The sequence below is a fragment of the Camelus bactrianus genome, chromosome 8 (genome assembly GCF_048773025.1).
Source record: "Camelus bactrianus isolate YW-2024 breed Bactrian camel chromosome 8, ASM4877302v1, whole genome shotgun sequence".
NCBI classification, from domain to species: Eukaryota; Metazoa; Chordata; class Mammalia; order Artiodactyla; family Camelidae; genus Camelus; species Camelus bactrianus.
The window spans coordinates 32,958,253-32,985,023 of NC_133546.1; the positions used below are offsets into that span (position 1 = coordinate 32,958,253).

General features: G+C 38.4%; 1 long non-coding RNA gene across 2 annotated transcripts in view; it reads left to right on the forward strand.

The window, feature by feature from the left end:
• The window catches only part of LOC141578358 (uncharacterized), a 168,991-nt gene that overhangs the window by 134,717 nt on the left and 7,503 nt on the right, over positions 1-26,771 (forward strand). For both annotated transcript variants that reach the window (XR_012508631.1, XR_012508632.1), the window contains exons 4-5: positions 9,931-10,064; positions 12,795-13,011. This is a non-coding gene — a long non-coding RNA (uncharacterized LOC141578358). The remainder of the gene's footprint in view (positions 1-9,930; positions 10,065-12,794; positions 13,012-26,771) is intronic.

Sequence of the window (26,771 nt, forward strand, 5' to 3'; positions counted from 1 at the left end):
GCACCATAGCCTAGCCATGCTGACTTAAGGGGTGAAAATTTTACTTACTTCTTATAGGCCAGGTTAGCTACTCATTCATATTTTTGTTTTTTTCAAAATTCTGTCTGTTTTTATTTTCAGTATTATCAAATAGTTGTTTTTACTACTCTTGACTATGTATTTATAGTATTTCAAATTATTAGACAGCATTAAAATTTTAGTAACAGCAGTAATGATTTGGTACTTATGGCAACACTGTGAAAAGCAATATTTTTCTAGGTAATGACTAAAAGAGGTAAGCTAGGTGCTTTTTTCATATCATACATACATATATATATATATATATATATATGTATTCCACGTATAAGTACATTTTTATATTTACTTTTCCCCCTAGTTTTATTGAGGAGTAATTGACATGCACCAATATATAACTTGAAGCATGCAGCATGATGGTCTGATTTACATATACTGTGAAATCATTATGGTAGGTTTAGCTATTCATCTTCTCATATAGATATAATAAAAAGAAAAGAAGAAAAAGGGGGGGACCCTCCTTCTGAGGAGAAGTCTTAGGATTTACTGTCTTAACAACTTTCCTACGTATCAGGTAGCAGTGTTAGCTATAGCCATCTCAACCATATTTTTGAGATCTTCCACATCCTAGCCCCTAAGGGAGTTCCTGAGAAACAAATGGGAATGAGGAATGGACTTAGCTTTAAGGAGTCTGGCGTGGTGAAAGTACTACAACAGAAATAAGATCTCAGGAACTGGGGCACAGGACAAAAGGTGACATGCTCTAATGGTATCAGGTTGGCCGGCTGCAGGAGAGATCAAGGGCACATTTATTTATAGAGGATGTGATGCTAAACTGGGTGTTGGAGGATGAATGCAATTTCATCAGGAAAGGGACGGGACAGTCCTCGAGGGAGCGGAGCCAGTGTGAGCAATGCTAAGCAGGTATGAGGTGTCTGGTGATCTGGGAAGACCAGCAAGACCAGAATGGCTGGGAGGGTATGTGTGGGTGGAAGGGAAGGAGGGGAGACTGAAAAGGTAAATGAGCCGGTAGAGTCTAACTGCTGATCATTTCAGTACTATTTTGAATTTATTTTTTGCATATTTATTTACTTACTCCTTGGTTTTTACAAAAGTAGTGCATGCTAATTGTAAAAAATCCCTATTTCCTTTAAGCTGAATTATTTTATAAGGTAAAGGTAGCCAAAGACCTAAAAGTTAAAATTCACCATCCTATTTCCTTAGGTCAGTGCAGTGCCTGATCTCAGCTGATTTCACACCGAAGTATGCACATCTTGTACCTGGCATAGACATCCTTACAACACTTCCTCTAACTGAAACAGCAGAGAAAATAGATAAAAGCTGAGTAGCATTTGGTAGAAAGGGGTTGCCGTATATTTGGATATTCAGAGCTAAGTGTGTACAAGTAAGTTCTTATCAGAGAGCCATATTGCATGGCCTTGAATGGCCAATAAAAGCAGTTTAACAGCAGTTTATAACCAATTAAGTACAAAATAAATGTTCTGCAGTAGAGCAATAACAATTTCCAAAGCAATTGGAAGCAGCCGTATTTGTTTGAAATTATCTTAATATATAGTCTTGAACTACCTTTAACAGTTAAAACATCTTTCTGAAATCAAATAATTATGTTGGAAGAGTCCCTAGGAATTCATTCTGCTCTTATTTGTCAACAACCACATTAATGGGGTAAGAATCCACTAAAAAATACAGAGAAATCGAGTCTGTCATCTTTATGAATCACTTTAATAATCTCCACAGAAACACAGGCTTTTGTTTCACTTCATCCAATTATGCTATGCCAAAGCTTAGATTCTTTTTTCTTTTTCTTTTTTTTTTTTTTTTTTGAACTTTTTAAAATGGAGGTCCTGGGGATTGAACCTAGGGACTCAGGCATGCTAAGCACATATTCTACCATGGAGCTATGCCCTCTCCCCAAAGCTTAGGCCCCTTACCTCTTTTTATCAGATCTTAACAGAGACTGAGTGTATCGATCTGCATCGTTTGTAACAAGAATACCGTGTCTGTCTGTTCCTACCACCCTTCTCTCTGTGCTTAAGAACACCCGTCCATACTGGATGATTGCTTTATTATGATGTTCACTTCTGATCACCTCCCTCTGAACGAACCAGCATAATAACTTTGAGTTAGATGAGGGCAAGGCGGTGTGTTCTGTGTGAAAAATGGAGACAGGAGGTTCTGAGCTTTGTTCTTACCCTCAAAGTATCAGGGATCTCTCAAATGCGCTCTAATCTTGGTGTGTGTCATATGCAGTGCGGTTTGCAGAGAAAAAAACCAATGAAGACACACTAGATAGAGAATCCACCTCTATCCATTTAAGCCCTTTCCTGGAGAAGGTATTTCTCCTTAGTGTAGTAGGACCTGAGTCAGAAAAGCAGAAGCTGAAGACGCCTGGCCTAATTCTGGTTCTTCTAACAGCCATGGGACTGCCCAGCTCATTTCACCAGGAGATGTTTCTGATTCCTTTTCTTACATGTGACTCCAAAGTGGGATCTTAGGATCTGCTCCTGGAGCACTTGCATGATGTAGCAGCCAAGGTCGGAGCAGTTAGAGACTGAGGGATTTTGTGTGCCCAGAGATACAGGACAGTCCCTGTGATAAGATGGTGGATCGGGCCTTCCTTTCCATTGCTGGGGGGTGGGGTTGGGGAATGAGCTGGAGGGTGGGGTGAGGGCAAGGAACTGGTGGAGAAGGAGACCTGGGGAGTAAGAGAAAGGACTGGGAAGTGAGCCCAGGGCTAGTATCTGGGGAAAGGGGAACCAATACCTCTTTTGTTGTCAGGAAAGCCCTGGACACAAAGAGTGAGTTTGAGTTTCACTTCAGGTCAGTTCGGGGCATTATGAAAAGGCAGTTTTCAGACAGCGAGCTTAACTGACTGACTCTGAGGTAATTAAATCACTACATTAGGCTGCTGACCATGAAAGCAGAAAAATACAAGCACACAAAAGAAGAAAACAAAAACCTTACATTTGTATCTAATTATATAATTAAAATGTTTACTGTTCCATGTAATAATTATGTGGCTCATATTTGATCACGATGGAGTTTCTCTAATTTGGTAAAAGTTTTACCCATTTTTATTGTGGGATAAAACCCATTTTATTTGGTTTTATTTAGTCATTTTTCATTCAGGCATGTAAGGCTTCCATGCCGTCTGACTTTGTTTTATTCTGGCTGAGGTTTTGGCAACGTCTGTGGTCATTTCCAGTTTTATTTCCTGTCTTCAGTGATGACTGTAATTGTGGACAGCCAGTTACCTGAGGAAAGGATTCTTTCTTGTGCCTCTATTTGCTTTCTTCACGTGGACTTTGTTTCTCAGACGCCAGGACACACGGGAGGCAGTTGTTCTGCGGTGCTGAGAAGGTCCCCTGCAGAGGATCTGTTGTCCTCTGCAGTTAGCACCATCGTGACTGGCTCATTTCCCTCCCTCCCCATCATCGGTGTGGCACTTCCTGCATCTCTAGCTCTTGATTACTCAAGGACTGACTAATTACTTTGCAAATTATCCAGACACTTTATGTCTCTTCTTCCTCACCTCCCATCTCCTTTCAACTTTTTATTTATCTATTTGTGTTTTGCCCTTTCATAGATGAACTCTCCGACACTCATCAGGATAAGGCATGTGGAAAGAGAAATGATACAAGGAAAAAGAATCACATGTTGTTTGTTCATTTCTGTGGTTAATGGTGGTGGGAGAGAGTATGCTGAAATTTAGGATGAGAGTTGGGTTTTACTTTTAGCGGTGGAATTCAGTGATCTATTGTCTGTTACTTCTAATAAATACAGTTGGTTGGGAGCAGTGGTTTATAATGGCGTATTGAGAATTCTTCATAACTGAATTCGGGACAAAGATTGTTTCCTTTATATAAGGCAGTTGCTACTACTGATAATCTGTAGTGGGGTGTCCAGAAAGGAAAATGAACCGGCTTGAGCTGGAAATAAAACTTGCCAGTCATAAAACATGCTGTTTCTCTTGGAGGAAGGTATTATACCACTTTGCGGAGGCAGAAAAGTCTGTCCAGTCAAAGGAAGCTCAGAGCACAGAGGTGGGCCAGCCATCGCTCCACTTCGCCCTGGGAGCTGGGTGGGGCCGCATGGAGGGGAGGGAAGACAGGTTCAAGGTGGAGCTCGCTGAATGGGAGAAACGTTTGGGGTTTTTGTTCTACTGTGCACCTTTCATTCACCTTGGTCCTATTGAAACCTATGCACTTCAGAGAGGACTCTTGGTAGCTTTCAAGGTGACAATAATTTAATAAACTATTTCTTTCCTCCCCCAAGGTGCTCATGAGAAAAGATTAGAGTAGTCATTCTCAACCTGGCACAGTTTTGACCCCACCTCCCGGGACATTTGACAATATTCAGGGACATTTTTTGTTGTTACAACCGAGCTCACTACTGGCACTGAGTGGTTAGAGACTGGAGATGATGCTAAACATTCTTCAGTGCATAGGACAGACCTGCACAACAAAGAATTATCCAGCCCCAAGTATCAATAGTGTTGAGGTTAGGAATTTCTGGGTAGAGGCACCTATTGAGAGTCCTTAATCCCCCTCCCAGGTAATAGATACACTTGTTGAAAAATGCTTTTCTGAAGACACCCATCATCCATCTCTCAGGGTGCTCAGGAGAAGAGGACAATTATTTATGTATATATTTAGGTGGGCTGGAAAAGTAGGGGCGCTTGAGGTACCTTGTGAATGACAAGGTGGCAAGCTTTTTCATGTGAAGCCGGCTTGTGTAGTGATCACATTCACCTAGATGCATCCAGGAGAGTCCACAGAGAAAGTATTTGGTGTGGTTTGTTTTAATTCAGTGGCCTGGCATGTAGTGGGGCAAAGCACTGTGATAGGTTCAGCCAAGGTTATAAAATGCTGGGCACACAGTGATTAAGAAGACCGAGGTACCACTGACACCCAGGACCTTGCAGTCTATGGGAGAGAAAAAGGTAGCTCCATAAGAAACAATAATGAGGGAAGTGAGAGTGCGTGGGCACACGTGGGAGGGGCACATGCTCTACACTTTAGGGGCTAGATGGGCAACATGAAGGAAAAGAAAGATGAGTAAATGGACAAATTGTAATTAGCTTCTCTTACTGGGTTGTAGCAGATACTCACTGAGATCAGTAAGATACTGCTTGGCAGCTCATACAACTCAATAACAAAAAACCAAATAACCCAATCCAAAAATGGGCGGAAGACCTAAGGGAGCATTTCTCCAATGAAGACATACAAATGGCCAATAGGCACATGAAAAAATGCTCAATATAACTAATTATCAGAGAAATGAAATCAAAACTACAATGAAGTATCACCTCACACCAGTCAGGATGGCCATCGTTAAAAAGTCTACAAACGATAAATGCTGGAGAGGGTGTAGAGAAAAGGGAACCCTACTATACTGTTGGTGGGGAATGTAGTTTGGTGCAGCCATATGGAAAACATATGGTGATTCCTTAAAAAATTAAAAATAGACATACCAGCAATCCCACTCCTGGGGATGTATCTGGAGGAAACTCTAATTTGAAAAGATACATGCACCCCAGTGTTCAGAGCAGTAGTATCCACAATAGCCAAGACGTGGAAGCAAACTAAATGTCTATCAACGGATGACTGGATAAAGAAATTGCAGTGTGTATATATATATATATGGAATACTACTCAACCATAAAAAAGAATAAAATAATGCCATTTGAAGCAACATTGATGGACCTGGAGATTGTCACACTAAGTGACATGAGACAGAAAGGGGAGGAAAAATACCATCAGATATCACTCATATGTGGAATCTAAAAAAATGAGACAAATGAACTTATTTACAAAACAGAAACAGACTCACAGCCATAGAAAACAAACTTACAGTTAACAGAGGGGGAAGGGAGTGGGAGGGGCTACATTGGGAGTTCGGGATTTACAGATACTAACTACTATTTATACAATAGATAAACAACAAAGTTCTACCGTATAGCACAGGGAACTGTATTCAATATCTTGGAATAACCTATAATGAAAAAGACTATGAAAAGGAATACATATATACACACACGTGTGTATAACTGAAACACTATGCTGTGTACCAGAAATTAACACAACATTGTAAACTGACCATACCTCAATAAAAAAAATTTAAAATTAATTAATTGATTAATTTTTTAAAGACGAATCCTTGTGGGCATGGTCTAAGGAGAGTTAGAACACGTAAGTCTCCTTTCCCATATCTCTGGGGATATTGATAGATGTTTTACCTACTTGTTGCGTTGTTTGGAGGTGTGCTCTGTAGTGAGTCCATTCATTTTAAGTGAGCTAAGATGCTAATTGCATTATCTCTTTTAGTGTTGCTTTCATACTTATTTCATGGGTTTACTTTCTGCCTTCTCCCTTTTCTTTTTATTTATTTATTTTTTAAAAATTCTGCCTTCTCATTTTTAGCCTTTAAAGAATTTCAATAAAAATAAACTGTAATGTCTTCAGCATAACGTTTTGCTGAATAAAATGTTCTGGCCCTCCTCAGTCTGTTAAAAAAAATACATAACGAAATTTATTTATATATAAAAGGAAGCAAAAATAGGGGATGACTTCACCTTGAAACAAAAGTAATTTCACCCAGAAAAGTTCGTATGTAATTCTTGCTATAAAAAGATGATTTTTTTTTGGATGTGGAAATAAGATACTTCTAACATTTGAAATCTGGCTTTAGACCCGTATTTCTTGAGTGCTAAAATACGTTTTTGAAATAATTTAGTGGAATCTCCTGATTTTATAGGTGATAAAAATGAGGACCAGAGAGGCAGTGACTTGCACAAGATCACCAGATGTTTAATACCAGAGCCAGAATTAGGAATCGGATGTCACAGTCAATCCCCCTTTCATATGTGCCACATTATTAGAAGACTTGAATCTTCTATGACAGACAGAAAGAATTTCTAATCTTGGGAAATTATCTTGGGAAGTTTAATTCATGAGAGAAATTTAAAAAATGAAAGGTCAACCTATATCTACACTGGGCAAAAATATGAGACCCTATGGATGTGTTGTTCTGAGGGGATATATATATATATATATATATACCTGAGGGAGGTCAGAATTTTCTCCCTGAGGCAAATTTGTATTCAACAAATGTTTATGAAAAAAGTCAATAGGCTAAACTCATTGGTGATTACTAAGGATTCATCTTAAACCTCTTTTTCAGCCTAATGGACTGCATACTTTTCTTTGTTCTACCTATAGCCATCCAGTGTCCTCGCATAAGAAAAAATCTTAATTTGTCGAGGTCTCAGGGAACACTCAAATACCCGGCTCTCTATATTAGTTTCCTTGGTTGCTATAACAAATTACTACAAACTGAGTGGCTTAAGGCAACAGCAATTTATTCTCACAGTTCTGGAAACTGGTAGTCTAAAAGTCAAAGTGTTGGCAGGGCAGTGCTCCCTCCAAAGCCTCCTGGGTAGATTCTGTTCTTTTTGTTGCTCAGTTTCTGGTGCGTGTTAGCTCACTCCAATGTCTGCCTCTGCTTTTACATCACCTTCTCCAAGTTGTCTCTGTGTCCTCTCCTCTTCTGTTTCTTATAAAGATGGCTGATGCTGCAGGATGATCTCAAGATGTTTAATTACATCTGCAAAGACCTTTTTTTCCCCAAATAAGGTCACATTCATAGGTTTGAGGGATTAGGGTGTGGCTGTATCTTTCTGGGAGGACACCACTATAGTTACCTTTCCTCAGACAGCACAGTAAACTGTGCAAACTTGCTGTTCCACAGCTAGGCTGGCCCACTGTCCCGGTTTTCCCTGCGTGCAAATTCCTGGCAGTGGAGTTTTCAGTGCTAGAACAAGAGGAAGGAGCAACCCAGGTAACCCGGGTTGGCTGGTGACCCTACAACAAAACGAAGACTGTGTGACCAACATCAGCACCCTGGAGGCTTGGAAGCTCCTGCTGTGAGATATCAGTGCAGGAGAAAGCAAAACTCTGAGAAGGGGGATTGGCCCTGAGGTGCCCCTTCTCCTTCTGACCTCCGATTTGACAGCTGTGATGAAGTGAGTCAGAGGCTTCTGCTGGAAGGAGAGACCTTAGAGAGCAGTTCTGTCTGTCAGAGCCACTCTCCAGACTTCATTTCTGCTCATCTCATTACCTGTAGCAACCCTGCCTTCTCCTCAGGGGCTGGTGTCTCTGAAAGCAGGTGTGACAGAAGCAGATGGCTGGTTACGTTTTAGCGACCTGGCCAGTGAGGCCTCAGCAAGGTGTTGCTTGATTCACAATGATTCACATTGTGCTAAAATGCCCTGTCTTTTTCTCCCACCTCCTCCCTCATTAACCGCCCCTTCAGCCTCCTCAGAGCAGAGTCAAGAGGAGCAGTGAGGAAAGCTGGGGCTTTGATCTCCTAAATGGCTGTGTCCCTTTTTCTGTGCACTTGGGCCAGAGGTCACTGGGTGAGGAGCAGCAGAGCTGACCTCGGCCGGGGCCCACATGTCTCCTTTGAAGAGTTCATCGCAGCCAAGGACGAGGAAAGAGGTCTGGCGTTTGCTGGCTGTGGAGCTGTCTGGGAGCCGCCGCCCTCCACCTTGTTCTAATGACTCTGGTCTTGAGAGAACAAGATAATCCCACCTTCAAACCAACTTTATGAGCTTCTGGCTCTGCTCATAGCCTGTTCCAGCCTGAAGCTTCACGGAGATGGGACTGTCTCTGGCTGCAATTTTAACCCTAGTTTACTCCCCTTGCTGAAAAAGATAAGATTCTTTTGTGGGAAAACAGCTGCTTTGGATCAAGTTAGAGGCAGTAAATTAACAAACAGAAGTAACATGAATGAAATGAGGGGATCAGGACACGATCCTGAGGATGAAATGATCACACTTTCTGCTTTTGTCAGAGTGATTGCATTTTTCATTTATACTTATTTTGTAGTTTTTCATGATTCAACATTTTAATCACCTAATCCAATACTTTACAAAAATCTTTTGATCGTGGTCACAGGTAATTGTGATGGTTTAAAAAAATTCTATGCAATAATTTTTTTTGAAAGCAAGATTTAAAAAACAAAGTTCCTGAGAACTAATTTCCATCCATTCATTCTTCATTCATTCACTTCATCCTGATGGACGTATCGTTTTTGGGAGTGTCGCGCTTTGTGTGCTTTTCTCAGTGGCTGCTTTCTGTATTACAATGTGCATGTGCAATTGACCAGAGTCCACTGATATCAGCTTATTTTTCACTTGACATGTTATTACTTCAAGTGAAGTATAGAAAGCTTACTTTTATTTTAGTCGCTTTACCTCCCTACTTTTTAAATATAATTGTCTTTATTTCATTTTCATGCATTGATCCTCACATCAGATGGTTTTATGATTTTTGCTTCAAACATCAAATATAATATAAAAAACTAATGAGAAGGGTAGTCTATTGTGTTTACCCATTTTACCTTTTACCCATTTCTGTGTTCTATTTTTCCTTCTGAAATTACAAGTCTTCTGTTATCATTTCCTTTCTGTACAGAGAACTTTCTTTAGCCATTCTTTTTAAAGGTAAGTTTGCAAGCAATAAATTTTCTTAGTTTTTCTTCACTTCAAAATATGTTTGTTTCCCCTTTGTTATTGAAGAGTATTTTCCCTGGACATAGAATCTGCAGTTGACAGGTTTTTTCTTTTTTTCCCAGTACTAACATGTCATTATTTTTCTGGTTCCTTTAAGGCTTCTTCTCAGTTTTCAGAAGTTTAATTATGATATGTCTTGTGTAGATTTCTTTGGGTTTATTCTATTTGGGGTTTAGTCTCTTGATTGTATAAGTTTATGTCTTTCTGCAAATTTGGGAAGATTTCAGTCATTATTTCTTGGAATATGTTTTCTGCCCTTCTCTCTCCTCTCCCTCTGGGACTCGATGATATAACTCAGCTCTTTTTTCATTGTTCTACAGGTTCCTGAGACGCTGTTCACTTTCCTACCCCATTCCAGTTCTCTCTCTATTGTTTAGAATGGATCAGTAATATTGATCTGTCCTCAAATTCACTGCTTTTATCCTCTGTCATCTCTACTGTACTATGGAACTTAGTAAGTTTTTTATTTCTGTTATTTTTAGGTTTTTTTACTCTTTATAGTTTCTATTTATTTGCTGAGATTTTGTGTATTTTTCATGTTTCAATAGAATTAATAATTGTTTGTTGAAGCATTTTTATGATGGCTCCTTTAAAATCCTTGTCAAAAAATTTCAGCATCTGATTCCTTTCTGTATTGCCATCTATTGAGTGTTTTTTCTCATTCAAGTTGTGATTCTCCTCATTCTGGTATGACCAGTGGGTTAGGGTTTTGGGTTTTTGTTTTTTTTTTTTCTTTTTGGTATCACAGAATTTTTGTTATTATATTATGAAGCTCGCTATTCTATTTAATTTCTTTATTTAGCAGGAAGTCTCAGTTGAGATGTAGAGCTTGAGGGCTGGGTGAGTGTATATGTTGAACTTCATGCTGGAATTCACTGACGTCATTCCAGCAGAGTGGAGCACTCATTCATATTGCCTTGCTGCAGATAGGAGGCGTGGCCCTTTAGTTTTCCTTTGTTCCACTGACACTTTCCAGAAGAAAGAGGGGCATTGTCCTATTGTTTCTAAGTCTAGGTGTAAACTCATCTCCCCTGGGCCCTGTTGACCCAGAGAAGAGAATGCAGGGTAAGTGGGGAGGAGGAGACAGCATTCCTCCCGTCACCCCTGCATCCTTCTTTCTGGTGCCTCCTGACAACTCTTACCACTTCACTGGTGCTGGTTTGGAGTGGAGGCTCAGCTCTTCACTGAACCCACTGATGGAGGGATAAATGAGGAACCAGAGAGTGGACCAGCCTTACTTTGCCCTTTTTCATTCTGACTCATTGATGCCAGGTAGGGAATGGAATATTAGCTTACTGCTCAGCCTGACCAACACTTCCTGGCAAGGACATCAGATGTCCCATTCATTCAAATATTCAAGTAGAATTTATTGAACATCAATGTTTCCCAGACATTAAAAAAAATGCATAAGATTAGTAAAGACTCAAGACAAAGCTGCATCTCTTCCTTTGTGGACCTTGCAGTCTAGTGAGTGAGATAAAAATTAAAGAAATAAATGTCTAAATACTTAAATCAGGTAAAGGTACCAAAGGGACTTACAAAGGGGAGGTAGAGAAGTTTTCACAGAGGAAGTAATATTTTAATTAAATATTGGGTAAGTAGGGGTTGGCTTGATGAAGGATGTTTTAGGGAAAAGGAAAGAATAGTTGGTACAAAGGTTATGAATTAGGAAGGACTTCGCACCAGGGCAAATTGTTAAATAGAACTATGATACAAGCTACATACTGTATATGTAAATTAAGTTTTTCTAGTAGTCATAATGGGAAAGTAAAAGAGAGCAAATGAAGTTAATCTTAATGATACATTTTATTTAACTTCAAATGTCCCCTCATATTATCATTTTAGGATATGGTCAGCATAAAAAATTATAAAATATTTTATATTCTTGTTTTCATACCAAGTCTTTGAAATTTGATGTGTCTTTTACACTTCTAGCATATCTTGGTTTGGACTAGCCATGTTGCAAGTGCTCAATAGCCACACGTAGCTAGTGGCTACTATATTGGACAGCACATTTCTGGAGTATAATAGGTCTTAACTGAGTGATGGATGTTGAGAGTTCAGGCTAAAATCAGGGCTAGAATCATAAGTCCTGTGTTACTGGGGTGGTTGGACATGGAAGAGACTGGACATGGGGAGACTTGGGCAAGGCAGTTACACCGTGCCAGATGAGAGGTGGTTAGGCAGTGAGGACAAAGACCAAAGAGTAGTTTGAAAGGAGGGATATTTTAAAGAGAATTGTCTGAATCCACAAGATTCAGAGCCTGATCTGTTGCGGTGATAGCTTAGAGTTTTGGGATGAGCATATCTCCAATCAGTGCTGGGAACACAGGAGTAGGAGCAGGTTGGAGTAAGAGGGATGTTTGTTTTAGACAAACTGAGACTAAAGTGCCCATAAGACATCTTGTTAACTAAGACCTCTGGCAGAGAGTGATGATAATTAATGTTCATTCCAGGGAGTCAGCGAAGACATGGCAGAGAGGAGGCCTCCATACTGGACCACTTCTCCACATGTCCTTAGTTTAGTACCAATTACCCAGGAGGCAGGGAATGAGAACTGACTCCAAAAATATCATCTTCATGAAACAACAAAAATGAATCAACCACGTGAAAAACAACATTGAAAGAGACTAGAGAATCTTTTTTTTTTTTTAAGTCTAACTACAAAATAGCTGTTGATGTAACTGGCAGTAGTTTTAGGAGCATAAAGAAAGCTAGCTCACTTCTCAAAGTTTTTTTCCAGCCCATGAGTAAGACGGCTGATGCCAAAGAGGTTGTGTGGCCAGCCCCTGCGTGAGGCTTTTCTTCTATTTTCCAGCAGTGGTAGCTTTTCCAACATTCCCTGCTGATTTGCTCATTCATGACCCTGCCTCAACTTAGTTACAGTTCACCAGCTGAGCTGAGCAGCCAGAGATACAGGGAACACCATGCAGCCTTGACTATTTAGGAGAAAAAGCAGATTAGAAAAATTAATGTGGGGTTCTGAACGCAGAGCTCCCATTGCAACCCAGGAGCTCACAGGGCAGGAACTACACATCCTCTGTTATTGGCGTTGCTTAGGACAGGAGCCAGGAAGTAGTAACAGCGTACATTAGGAAGCACTTCCTAGTATCAGACCCTAGGAGCTCCCCAAACACTGTCACATTTCATTCTCACAACACCGTTTCAATTTTCTGCTTTTTAGTGACAAAGAAATTGAAGTTCAAAAAGTTGGGTACCTTGCCATTGGTCATGGAGCCGGAAAGTGTCAGAAACTCAGATTTCTGAACCAAGGTTAAGCAGGCACCCAAGCCCTCACTCTTCATTGCTGCCCTGGATTCGATAAACCTGTTTGGGGAAGGCTCACCACTTAACAGCAAGCATCACAGCATGAGGAGCTCTTGTGTAACCACTGCTTGAGGGTACGTTGCCATGCACCACGTGATGATGTGGGCAAAGGCATTTAGAAAACTTGTATGTTCTGTGGTTTGACTTCCAGGATGAAGAGTCTTGGGAAAAATAGTAAATGGGTGTGTAAGGGGGGCTGAATGTTGGATAAAAACTGGTATCCTGGTTGATGAAATGTAAGAGACATTGACACACATTGGCTGAAAGATGTATTTTGGAACAATGCAATGTAGTACCAACTGAAATATTCTTCCACTGACCAGCAAGGAAAAAATATATCCTTCCTATCCTCTGGGAGAAGGAAGTCAAACAGCTGGAAAAGGTAAGAAAACTGAGAATGGGGCACTTGATTTGGAAACCTGGTTAAAGAATTGCAACCAGTTCCAAGGGGAGGGCCCTGAAGGACAATCATAGCTATATGACCTTGGTAAGTTACTTAACCAACCTAAGGGCCAAATCCCTTACTTGTAAAATGGGGAGAGTAACACTGACCCTGTGTGGTTGTTGCTGGGATTAAATGAGATACTGTACTTGAACCATTGGTTACAATGAAGTGAGTCCCCTTCACTCCTGCCTTTCCTCTGTCTTTCCCTTCCTTTGTTGAGCAGTTCTCAGGTACTGTAGTCCAGAACTCTCATGGTCATTACTGTTTGAAATTTTCCATTTTGAATACACATGTCCCTATTCAGTTAGAATCTTGTTGATTTGGTATGAGGAACCTCTGGTTTACAATCAGACTAATTAATGGTAACACCCAGTTCCAGTTTTTCAAGCCAAAAACCTTGAGGTCATCCATGACTTACCTCTCTCTCAAATGCCACATCCCAAATTAACAGATCTTGTTGGTTTTATTGTCCAGATCTATTCAGAATCTGACCACCTACCACCTCTCATCACTTCTACTGCGTACAGCCTGGTGATCACCACCATCTTTTATTTGGAATAATGCAACTGATTCTTAATCAGTCTCTCTGTCCACTTTGCTCCCTTTTGGTCTGGCCATTCTCAACATGGCAGCTAGCGGTACTTTTTACCTTTTGTGTATAATTCATATCATATCAGGTACAACTCTCCTATGTGTCCCCATCTCACACAGAGTAAAAGCCAAAGTCCTTACAATGATCTGCCAGGCCCTATACAGTCTGGCTCCCTTGTTACTTCTCTGATGTCACCTTTTACTACTGCTGTCCTCACCACCATTCAGTTCCAGCTACACTGGACTTGTATTCCTGGAGCGTAAATGGGCACTCTCCTGTCTCAGGGTATTGGCATTTGCAGTTTCTTCTGCTTAGAATGCTCTGTGTGGCTTGTTCCCTAATCTTTTAAGTCTGGCCTCCAAAAGCACTTTGTCAGTGAGGCTGTCCCTGACTACACTATTAAAAATGACAATATTCCACTCTCTATTCTTCTCTTAAAGTATTTATTACTCTCTGATAGTCTACTGTATTTTGTTGAACCCTAAATGCTGTCACTGAAGGTTTGTATTATTACTTTATGGCCCTCTATAAAGAAAAAAAACACCAAATAAAATACAATACGTCTCACCATCATTTAAAAATGAATGCTATTATGTAAACTCCATGAGACCAAAGATTTAGGTGTGTCTGATCATTGTCTAGAAGATCTGGCCCCTAGCTGGTCCTCGATGCATAGTTATTGAATGAATGTGTAAGACTTGTCTCCTGCCAGAAAGTAACCAGGGTGATAAGACATAGACATTTAAAAATAGGCATTGAGTAAGGAAGGTCAGTTCAGTAGCTGTGCCCCAAGCCCATGTGCTGTGAACCTCAAGGGAAAGGCACAGAATGTTCTTGCTAAAGCTTTCATTTTAATTACAAACATATTGTGTAGCTAAACCTGATATGTGTTAATACATAGCAACAAGACCCACCTCCATTCTTCCCATCCCAGGACCAAAGAACATTTAAAGAGGAAAAGGAGAGAAGATTTAGGAGTAGATTAAGGATTCATTTTCTCCCGTACTATACAGCACAAACTTTTTTTTGCTCATGTGCCCACACTTGACCTCTTGTTTCCCTCTTTCACCCTGGACCTCTATAACAGCTCCTTGACAAGGGCATCTAATCATTTCTAGCATGCGACAACATTTGGTTCACATTCCCTTATCAGCATTACCTTTTATTCTGTCCTATTTGCCCCACCTCCACCTTAAGGGAGACCCAGAATGGACCACAGAGATCAGTGACACGTCCACCACTTCTTCAAACACTTCATGTCGAAAATCTTTCAGAGATGAGATTATGGGATCCTAGACCTGGAAAATAACTGTCATCAAGACCTTTACATCTGTTAAAGGAATTCATTCCAATGACATTGCTTGGCCCTAAATTTATTGCTAAAATTTACACACACACACATGTTGGGCTCTTTTTTATACATTTAAAATAAAATTAATCTAAACTTACTTATTTCCATTGGGCAATTACAAATCAGTTTATTTAAATAATTTGAGAACTCCAATTTGATTTCTCTCAAAAGCATGTACATAAGGAGGTTTCGGTTAGATCTTTGAAAAGTTGGTTTTCTGCCTTTGAAAAATGTGTGGATAGCATTTAGTAATTTTAAATATGTTACATATATTCAATGTATTTTCACCATATACAATGCATATTCAGTAATCTGAAATTAAGTTATATCTAGTATATATTTTGTTACTTCCATTAGCTTTATCTTGTTAATGTTCAGGGTAACAAATCCAACTAACATGAAACATTAACCATGGCTTTTAATTTTCACTTAAAAGGGAACTGTAAGCTGCTGAAAATGTTGTCTTTTAAAATCAGAATGACTTCCAGATTTCTATAGTACTTCTGGCTACAAGAATAGTTTTAAGTATGTCAAATTATGGTACTGGGAGGAATAAATTTGAAATTTCTATCTTTTTACTGACTTTTAAAGACTTTCTTTATGATTCATCTAATAATTATCACTTCTTTGAAAGTTGAGCTATTTTCTAAAGCTAACATGTAAATGCATGTAATTCCATGTTAGCGTTCCCTGTGATCCATGATCCTTAATCAGAGTGAGTGTTAGGAAGATTCCTCACATATATTGTCAATTAATCTACAACAAAGAAGGCAAAACTATACAATGGGGAAAAGACAGCCTCCTCAATAAATAGTATTGAGAAAACTAGAGGGTTACTTGCAAAATAATAAAACCGGAATATTTTTCTTGTACCATATACAAAAAATACTCAAAATGAATTAAAGACTTAAATGTAACACCTGAAACCCTAAAACTCCTGGAAGAATACAAAGGCACTACACTCTTTGACATCAGTCTTAGCAATATGTTTTTGGACCTGTCTTCTCAGGCAAGGGCAACAAAAGCAAAAATAAACAAATGAGAATATGTCAAACTAAAAATCTTTTGCACAGTGAAGGAAACCATTCACAAAACAAAAAAGCAACCTACTGAATGAAAGAAGACATTTGCAAATGATACATCCACTAAGGGATTAATATCCAAATTACATAAGTCACACAGCTCAATATCAAAAAAACCAAACAACCCAGTTAAAAAATGGACAGAGGATCTGAATAGACATTTCAAGGAAGATGTACAAATGGCCAATAGATGCATGAAAAAATGCTCAATATCACTAATCATCCGGAAAATGCTAATCAAAACCACGATGAGATGTGACCTCATACCTGTTAGAATGGCCATCATCAAAAAGACAAGAGATAATAACTGGTTAGGATGGGGAGGAAAGGAAACCCTTGTGCACTATTGGTGGAAATATAAATTGGTGCAGCCACTGTGAAAAACAGTATGAAATGTTCTTCAAAAAATTAGAAATGGAACTACCATACAACCAAGCAGTCCTACTTCTGGATACTCACCTGAAGAAAACAAAAGCACTAATTCAAAAAGATATATGCATCCTACGTTCATTGTAGCATTATTTACAAGAGCCAAGGTACGGAAGCAATGTAAATGTCCACTGATGGATGAATAAAGAAGTGATTTACTCAGCCATGAAAAATAATGGCATCTTGTGAATGGCCACAACTTAGATGGACCTAGAGGGCATTATGCTAAATGAAATGTCAGTCAGGAAAAGACAAATACTGTATGATCTTACTTATATGTGCAATCTAAAACATAAAACAAATGAGCAAACAAAACAAAACAGATTCAGACACTGAAAGCAAACTGGTAGTTGCTAGAGGCAGGCTGGGGCTGGTGGCTGAGTGAAACAGGTGAAGGGGATTAATAAGAGGTACACGCTTTCAGGTATAAAATAAGTCAGTCACCGGGATGCAATATACAGCCTAAGGAATATAGTCACAATAATACTATAAGAATTTTTCATAGTGACAAATGGGCTAGGCTTATTGAGGTGATTATTTCATAATGCATTTGATTATCAAATCACTATGCTGTATACCCCAAACTCATATAATATTGTATATCAACTATACTTTAATAAAAATTTATGTTTCTCTTCTGCAAAGACTTACAGATACACTTTCCTGAAAGTTTTAAATTACCACAGATTGTCTTCTTTTTACATTAGAATTAAATAGCATTATCTATTACACAACATCTATTTCTTTTCTAAAAGAATTTTCTAAAATTTGGCACTTTTATTTTCCTAGAAGTCATAAGAAAATATTTTATTTGCATACTAGATACATTTACAGAGTGAATGTATTTTAAGCAACAATGTTTTATCTATTTATAAGTAATTTAACTATAAAATACAGGACTCTTCAAGGTAGCTTAAGAAGGAAAACCATTTTCAAATTAAAATGTCAAATATTGATGCTATAAAGCCCGAATATAATTACCAACATAGAAAGTCATGAAAGCATGTGTAAGAATCCGCCTCCAAAGGAAAACTCCATGAAGTTACTATTATTTTCAGCAAAAAGGTAAAAAGACACACCGATCACTATATTACTAAATATCCAATTGCAATTCTTAGAACAACATATTAGGTAGCAAATTATGGTTGGTACACATGCTTTATCTTTTCAGTTTCTTAACTATGTGTATTGGTAACACCTTGCTCTCCATAATATTTATACAATTTCTATTGATTGACTAGAAAAGGTCTACAAATTCTATAAATACAAATCTATCAAGATTTTGATGACATAAACTAAAGATTAGAAACAAAACGCAATTTGAAATTAATTACTTTTCATTCAAAATAGTTATATAATCTATAACCATAAATTTAATAGCTATGTAGCTTATGAAAACATGTCACTGATATGGAGTCTTATTAATTATTGTCTAACTTAATTTTTGCATGTATTGTAGCACATTTAAAAATTCAACTGTCAAATATAGTTACATTTTAGTGATAGAGTTATATATTTTAAAAACTCTTTAATCTTTACTGTTAGTGGGTTTTCTGGGGTTTGCTCTTTTTCACTTTCTGTGAGATAATGAGTTCTTTCTAATTAATATAGCACTAATGGAATCTTTTTAAATTAACATTTTTATTGTGAAATAATTCACAAGCCATACAATTCATTCATTTAAAGTGTACGATTCAGTGGTTTTAGTATATTCACTGACTTGGGCAACTATTACCATAATCAATTTTAAAACACTTTCATCACTCCAAAAAGGAAACTGTACCCATTTGCAATCTCTCCTTGTTTTCCCCCATTCTTCCTAGCCCTAGACAATCACTGATTTGCTTTATGTCTCTGTGAATTTGCCCATTCTGAACTTTTCTTATAAATGGAATCATATACAATGTGGCCTTTTGTGACTGGTTTCTCTCACTTGATACAGGATTTCCAAGATTCACCTATGCTGCAGTATTCATCAACACTTCATTCCTTTCACTGCGGAATAATTATTGTATGGATATATCACATTTTGTTTAGCTGTTCATCAGTTGATGGACATTTGGATTATTTCCACTTTTTGTCCATTGTTAATACAGCTAAGATGAGTATTTGTTGTGTCGACATGCTTTTATTTCTTTTGGGTTTATTCCTAAAAGTGGGATTGCTGGGTCATATGGTAACTTTAATGCCAACTCTAATGGTAATTCTTACAATTTTGAGGAACTGTCAGTCTATTTTTCCAAAGTGGCTGCTCCATTTTCCATTCCCACCAGTGGTGAATGACGGTTCCAAAAATTTCCTTTATATCCTCAACAACATTTGTTATTGTCTGTCTTTTTAATTATAGTCATCTTAGTGGGTATGAAGTGGTATCTTACTTTTGGTTTTGATTTACATTTCCCTGATGGCCACTAATCCAATTTTAGTCTAAACCAGAAAGGCATGCTTTTCAACAACCAGAATACATTTTCTAGAATTTCAAACTTTTTTTCCCAGAAAATATATATACGTTAAATGTGTTCATATATATGCTATCTATTCCACTTAATTCTCAAAGTGTGAAGGTTGGGTTGGTGGACGAGGAGATTGTCAGACCAAGTTCTCATTTCTCTCTCTTATGAACATGTTAATTTTTATCCTATACTCAATCCTAGAACATAAAATTTTTGGAGGCTTAATAAGAGGAGTAACTAATATTGTTTGGTTCTGTGTCAGTTCTTCACGTACATTGATTCCTTTAATTCTTACCACATTGCTGGAGCAGGTGTCACCATTCTCATCTGGCGGTGACAGAGTGATGTAATTTGGCTAAGTCTACCCATCTAGTAAGGGCTGGAGTAGACATTCAAACCAGGGTCTGCCAGACTCCAAAGCCTGCGTTCATCATCACTGCCCCCTCTTAACCCTTAAATATTGTTGCTCAATTGGGAATGTCATTTGATACAGGCCTGGAGTATTCTTTTCAAGTCCTGTGTAATTATTGCTCAAGGAAGTCTTCAAACAATATCCCACAGTGTGGTGTTTCCTACATGCAATGCTTAACTGATAACTTGCACATACTCTGGACCTAAGTCTGTATAAAATACTTTGAAAAAAATTAAAACTGCTGTTTATTGAGCTCTTACCATGTGCTAAATACTATACTAGGTCCTTGATATATATATATATATAATTTCTTTAAACATGCATGCAAGCTCATTAAATAGTCCTGAAACAATTTACTACCTAGTTGGAGAGATGAGACATATATTTGAGTGCATAAAATAACATTAAAAAAGAGGCAAATAACAATACAGAGCACCCTTAAGCAGCATGTAATTAATTTCCAAGTGAATCATATAAACAATATGTGCAAAGTGTTTGGAAGGGGTTGTGAACTCAGTGGGCTGGACTGAACAACCGTGGACTCATTGAAGGTGATTATCTGACAGAATTAAATAGTAAAGTTTACTTCCATCTGCTAAACTACAGAAGATGAGATCTAGAAACGCCTTTAAGAAGTGACTGTTTAGTTTGCTCATAGGTGGAACATCTCATTTAGCACCTTGGTAACGTGGTAATAGTTTAGCACTCAAACATTTTTATTATTGTTACATTATTATGAACATGATTATTTACATTGCTTAATTTGATCGTCTCGCCATTCAGGTGTGAAAAGCAGACCTAGGAGTGTTATCTCTATTTTCTAACAAGAGCCTGTAGCTCTGGTTACTTAATGATTTGCTTCTGGTCACACAGTAAAGGAGAGGCCTGGAAGTCTCTCATGTTATTTCTGGTGCTAATGCTTCTCCTTAGAAAGAACCAGAATCCGTAGTAGAGGCCATGCTCTGTCCTCTGCTGGAGTCCTAATTTCCATATTGACACTGGAACATTATCTTGGAAATAAATATAGCATAATCTTTGTTTTATGAATAGATAAGTAGTCCTAAAGATGAAAACTCAGGAAATAAGTAAATAAGTTGGTCACTAATGGCAACCCTTGAGCCCCCAGCTTTGTGGAGGATGGACTTGTCAGTTCCTTTCTGTCCAAGGTCAGGTGAGTGAGTAGCTGTTGGCCACTTCCCCAGAGAATGCTCATTGGTTTAACTGAGTAGCACAGAGTGCTGATAGATTATCAGCCACCCAACCCTCATTTCCCCAACCCCAGTCAGATGTGATCAGAACCTCCAAACATTTGCAGATGGGTCCAGTTTGAAGTTATTCTCCTGCCCTGAGTCCTGGGCTTGCCATTGTTGAATTCAGTAAGTAGATGTTTAAGATTTACTGATTTCTCTCTGGGTCTATAACCAGGGGCAGGAAGCCTGGGGCTGGTGGTGGGAGTTGAGTTGGGTAGAGGCAAGTAACAAAGGCTTTCAAGACAGGAAGTAGGGCTGGCAAAGCGTTCTGGACTTTCTAATGAGCAGGGTCTAAAAAGGATGAATTTCAGTTTGAACAACACTCATTCTCACTGTCATCCCAGCAGCAGACTCCTGTGATGGAAAGTAACCGTGCCAAGATCCCAGCGTGCAGGGAAAGATGCCGCTCTGGATCTACTGTCAAGAAGGCTCCCCCTCACCAGTCCTCAGTCAGGCTCCAGCTGATGTCTCTAGGAAGCAATCTGAATCATGAGGAAAATCTGAAGGCATAGCAATAGTTTAATTAACTAAATGTGAGAGTCAGGAGAACATAACTCGTTGTCTTTTAAATTTTCTTTAGATACGAATTAGGATTATTTTTTCAAAGAGGTGCTTGGAGGGCTTGTAAAAGTCAGCAGATGCTTTTTTTTTTCAGCTTTTCTCTTCTTTCAGATCATAGCCATCTTATGCACAGGGTAAGATTCTAGATATAGTCTGGAAGAGCAGTGTGTGTAGGTGAAGAGCATTGCAGCTAACTGCAAGCCTTGGGCAAGCTGCCAAACTCTCTGGCTCTCAGTTTCCTTATCTGTAAGATGGGGCAGTAGTAGCAGCTTAGCTAGTAGCGCCGTGGGAGGAATGAAGGGTGAGTACAAGTAAGCACTTGGAACAGGGCCTGGCTCAGAGGACGTGCTCCGCACACTTTAGCTGCTCTTAAGTCTTAAACAACAACAACAACAATTTTTTTTTACTATTTAAATTTTTCATATATTTAAAATGATTACTTCTTTAATATATTCTTATAGCTATTATAACATTTATTTAGACTTGCTTGTCTTTCTGTTTAATTTCAGCCAAGAAATAAGTTGAATTTTATGGGCTTCTTAGGGGCGTGCATTGTATAAACAAAGCAAAATTTTATGTTTAAATTATATTTCTAAAGAGTTGAAGTCGTATTTTAGAGTGTTTCGCACCATCTGCTTTATTTATATAACTGAACTACAACTACCACTTTCCTCTCTGTGTAAAATGATTCATTTCATTAATTTCAACGTATATACTGTGTTTCCAGAAATGTGCCCATCGCGGAATGTGAGGAACACTTACGGTGAGGCTGCCTGTGGTCAGGGCCTCTGGTGGCAATCCTAAACCTTGTCTCCAGTCACCCAGCAATAGTGAAGCAGCAGCTGCTCCTCTTCCAGGATTCTTGTCTCCAATATCTTATGTTTACAGCTCTACTTACATTGCTGCTAATTTGGAAGAACGGCTGGGGTGGGGTTTCTGAGTTAATTAGCTTCCTTGGATGATCTGAAGCCCCTGGCAGCAGCTAGCGAGCCGTGGCAGATTCATGGACAGCAGCGGGCTCAGAGAGGCCAAGAAAAAAATAGAAAAGCCTCCACCGCTTTTCCTTTTTTTGGGGTTGGGGGAGGTGTAGTGGTGGGTAAAATATACGCAACATGAAATTTACCATTTTAACCATGTTCCAGTGTATCGCTCTGTGGCATTGAGTACATTCACTTAATGACATACAGCAAGGTGTGCAGCACAATGATTTGACTCACATACATCATGAAATGATCATCACAGTAAGTTTAGTGAACATTCATCTCATTTAGATAAAAAAATCAAAGAATTGGAAAAAATATTTTTTCTTGTGATGAGAACTAAGGACTTACTCTCTTAACAACTTTCGCATATAATGAACAGCGGTGTTAATTTATACTTACCATGTTATACATTACATCCCTAGTACCTATTTATCTTACAACTGATTTTATTTTATTTTATGATTATAGTCAGTTACAATTATGTGTATGTTTAATATACATGTATTTATATATAAATTATTTATGTACCATATGTTTATTTATATGATATCATATTTATTTATATATGTAACATATAGAGAGAATAAATTGGGGAGACTCTGTATGTCAAGATATGTAGATAGATAGGTAGGTAGATACAGATATAGATACATACATCAAGAAACAAACACTTTGATTTCCCCCCCAGTTTTATTGAGATATAATTGACATTCGTATGTAATAAGTTTACAGTGTCCAACATAATGACTTGATTTATGTATATATTGTGAAATGATTACACAGTAAGTTTAATTAACACCCAAGAACCAAACACTTGGATTATAATTTCACTTCCAGGGAATTATTTTAAGCAGATGATCAGATACAGATGAACACATTAAGATGATCACAGTATTTATAATAGCTAAATCATAGACAGTTTAAATAAATGTCCAGTACTGGAAAGTGATATATTACAAGTGATTGATTTGAGGTAATATTACATTGCAATTAAGATATGTAATAAAGGATTTCCATGACATGTAAAGGCACTGTTAAATGAGAAATGAAGAGGTTAATTTTTCTATGTGGTATAACCTCAGCCATGTAAAACCATGCACAGAAAAAAGGCTGGTTCTATCTGAACGTGGGAATCTGAGTTCCTATATCCAGATTCCCACATCCAAATCAATGGAATTTCTTTTTTTTTTTTTTTCATACACTGAGCTCCACTTTATGAGAAAGAAAGAAATCAAAAGAAACTAAGTTAGTGTGAAGAATTTGCTTAACACTGCCCATCCCAGGATAGGTCTGTGGGGAATGAGTTTATTCTTCCCCAACTTTTAAAAACCACATGTTTAATGATGACCCTGAGGCACATAACATTCTGAGGCACTGCTGAATCAGGCATGGTTTTGCTCAGTATGGTTTTAATACTAGGTAAGCATGCTGTCTTCTAATGTTTTGAAACTGGTGGTCTATGTATGTATGGGACCTACACAACTCTGTACATAGAAGATCTAATTAATAGAACACTGTATTCTCCTGCTTTTATGGACAATCTGGGGCTTACAACTCTGTGGCTGCAAGTTTATTCACTTAAGGAATTACGTTTTTATTAATAATTATTTAATTAGTGGCTCTTACTTGGTTCCACACAGTCCCCTATGTGAGAAGGTCTACATCTGAATGATGATGATAAAGTGTTTCCAAGTTTCTCTAGGCAACATAAAATACCATTTCATGCCAACTTAAAGGATAATTTGCACCATGTACATTAGCATATGGGGCAATGAAAAAGGAGACAGACCCCCACCAATGTATTTCACACAGGCCACTGTATCTTCCCCACAAGCCTCTCCTGTGACAGAACCTTCCAGTGCTACCAACAGAAGACTGGCGTCTCTCCGGGAAGTGAAAGGCTCCTTTGAGCTGCCAGATGTTTTGAGTTGATGCTGATATGTTAAAGGTTTTGCAAAGCGGCCCAGGGCTTTGCTTGTACATGTGCCTTTGGCGCTGTTTCTGAAGACTACCCCACCATGGCCATTCTGGGTATTTTAACAGTTTCATTTGCAATTTGGGATACAGATTTTGGTCTAGGATCAAATATGAGCTCTGAATTGAAGACTAACATTTAAATCAGCCACCAAAAATGCTTTCCTTCAAAGTGGGTCAAAAATGGCAACTAAATTTTGTACCATTCCTTTTTGGGTCCCCTTAGGCAGGACTCCCTAAACTTTGTAGATCCAAGTATTTCAAGAATCCATTTTTCCAACTGTTGAACTGACAGGAGGTGCCAGATTATTTCAAGTGACTCTCATTCACCCTGTAGGTTTCCTGGGTTTTGTCCCTTTGACCCTTGAACTGCAATGGAGTGGATGTATCATTTGGGGTCGATGCTAGACTCGAACCAAGACAACAGTGGTCCTTGTTCTAATATCTGGGAGGGAGATGCTTTCAGTGAAGTTTGTCAGATGGCAAGCATTTTGCTGAAAATCTGATGAAAAACATGTTAGTTCCAGACGGCAGGAATGAGCTTAGAGAGAAATGATGGAGGTTTTTATGTTTGAGCTGGAAGGATGTAGGTCCCAGAATCACAGAATGGACAGTAGATGGCTTTATGCTTAGTAGATTATTGAATAAATAAAGGAATGTGTACATGATATGAGAAAAACAATGAAAAAATAATGCCTAGATGGGCAATTTCCATGATACAAATGGATAGCTCGAGAAAATTGAGACTGTAGAAGTGTTTGGAGAGGGGTTAGATTTAAATGCAGCAGGTGTGAGAAGATTAGAAGCAGGTCTTAAAGGAACTAAACCGAGTCTGCTTTTGGAGTATCTGTTGGTAGGAACAGAAGGATCTATTTGTTTCAACCTAACAATGCAACTCAATGCACAGGACAAAGGATTATGATTATGCTCTGATTATGCTCCAACTGTTCCAGTCATGAGCATAAGAATGCTCACCTACACAGCAAATTCCAGCCTGCTGATGAATTGTTTTCATGGATTCTTACAAACTCATCCTACCATTTGTCAAAATGTAGCTTTCCCATACAGAAATTAAAACAGTCTCTTTCAAAGGTTTCCATTACATTTATCTTTTTTTTTTATGATTTCATTTATTTATTTATTTTCTAAGTATTTATCAAGGATCTGTTCCATCCCAGACTCTGTGATTAGTGCTAGGAATGCAAAAAAAATACAGGGCCCCTGATTCCGAGAAGCCTGGTGTTCAGGGACTAATTACAATACACTGTTCCCAGAACATCTCTGTTGTACTTATTTATTTTGATGACCTAATTTGAACTATATGAGCACAGAGACTGGATCTCATATATATTTGATTCCCTGGCATCTGGGACACATTCTATATGCTTAAGTAAATTTATTGAATTTATTTTAATTGAGTAAAATGCTTATAATGGATATAGACGTAGGATCCAGGAATTATTTTTTGCTCATATTGTTACAGAACTTTTGTATTTTGGAAAAAAATACTGCATGCACTGAGTCCAAATCAGTGGAGACCTGATTCCAAAATGTCATATTTTGGAAAAGAAAATTATTTAAAGGGCATAGTGTTATATAATGGGAAGAGCTTGGAGTTTGTACTTGGAAGATCTGGATTTCGTTGTGTGTAAGGAACATCTTTTCTTAGACCCAGTTTCCTCATCTCTAAAAGCAGCATATAAAGAAAATTTAACTCAGGACTTTTAAAATGAGATTAGATAATAAATGTGAAAATCGTCTTGTTAACTGTAAAGCTAGATGAAATGTTGACAGTGAATCAAGAAGTCAATCAGATACAAAAGGCTATTGGGCGTTGTGGAGTCAATTATTACTCTTTTTCTGTCCTGTTAATCATCTCCTCGGGGAAATACCCTTTCTCCATTCCATGTGACTATGCTGTGCCCCTGCCTTGATCTCAGATGGGGACATGTGACTGTGGCTAGACCAGACAGTTTCTGTCTCCTGGGAACTGGGACCATGTGCAGACAGACACCCAGGTAATGAAGGCCACTGGCATGGCAGCAGTGTCTGAGGGAGCCCACCAGCTCCTGTGTAGAACATCCTTGCTGCCCTTTCTCAGGCTTGGATGTTTAGCCTTTCCTTCCAATCTGTGAACTGCCCCACAGTTTTTCAGAAAACTCCTTTCTTTTGCTTGAGTCATAGCTTTTGTTTCTTGCCACTGAAAATATTAATTGATAAAGGCTCTCTCCCAGATCAATTTTAGTGAATTTTAAGTAATATTGATTGAGTGAGTCCTTGTATATTCACTGCATGCACACTC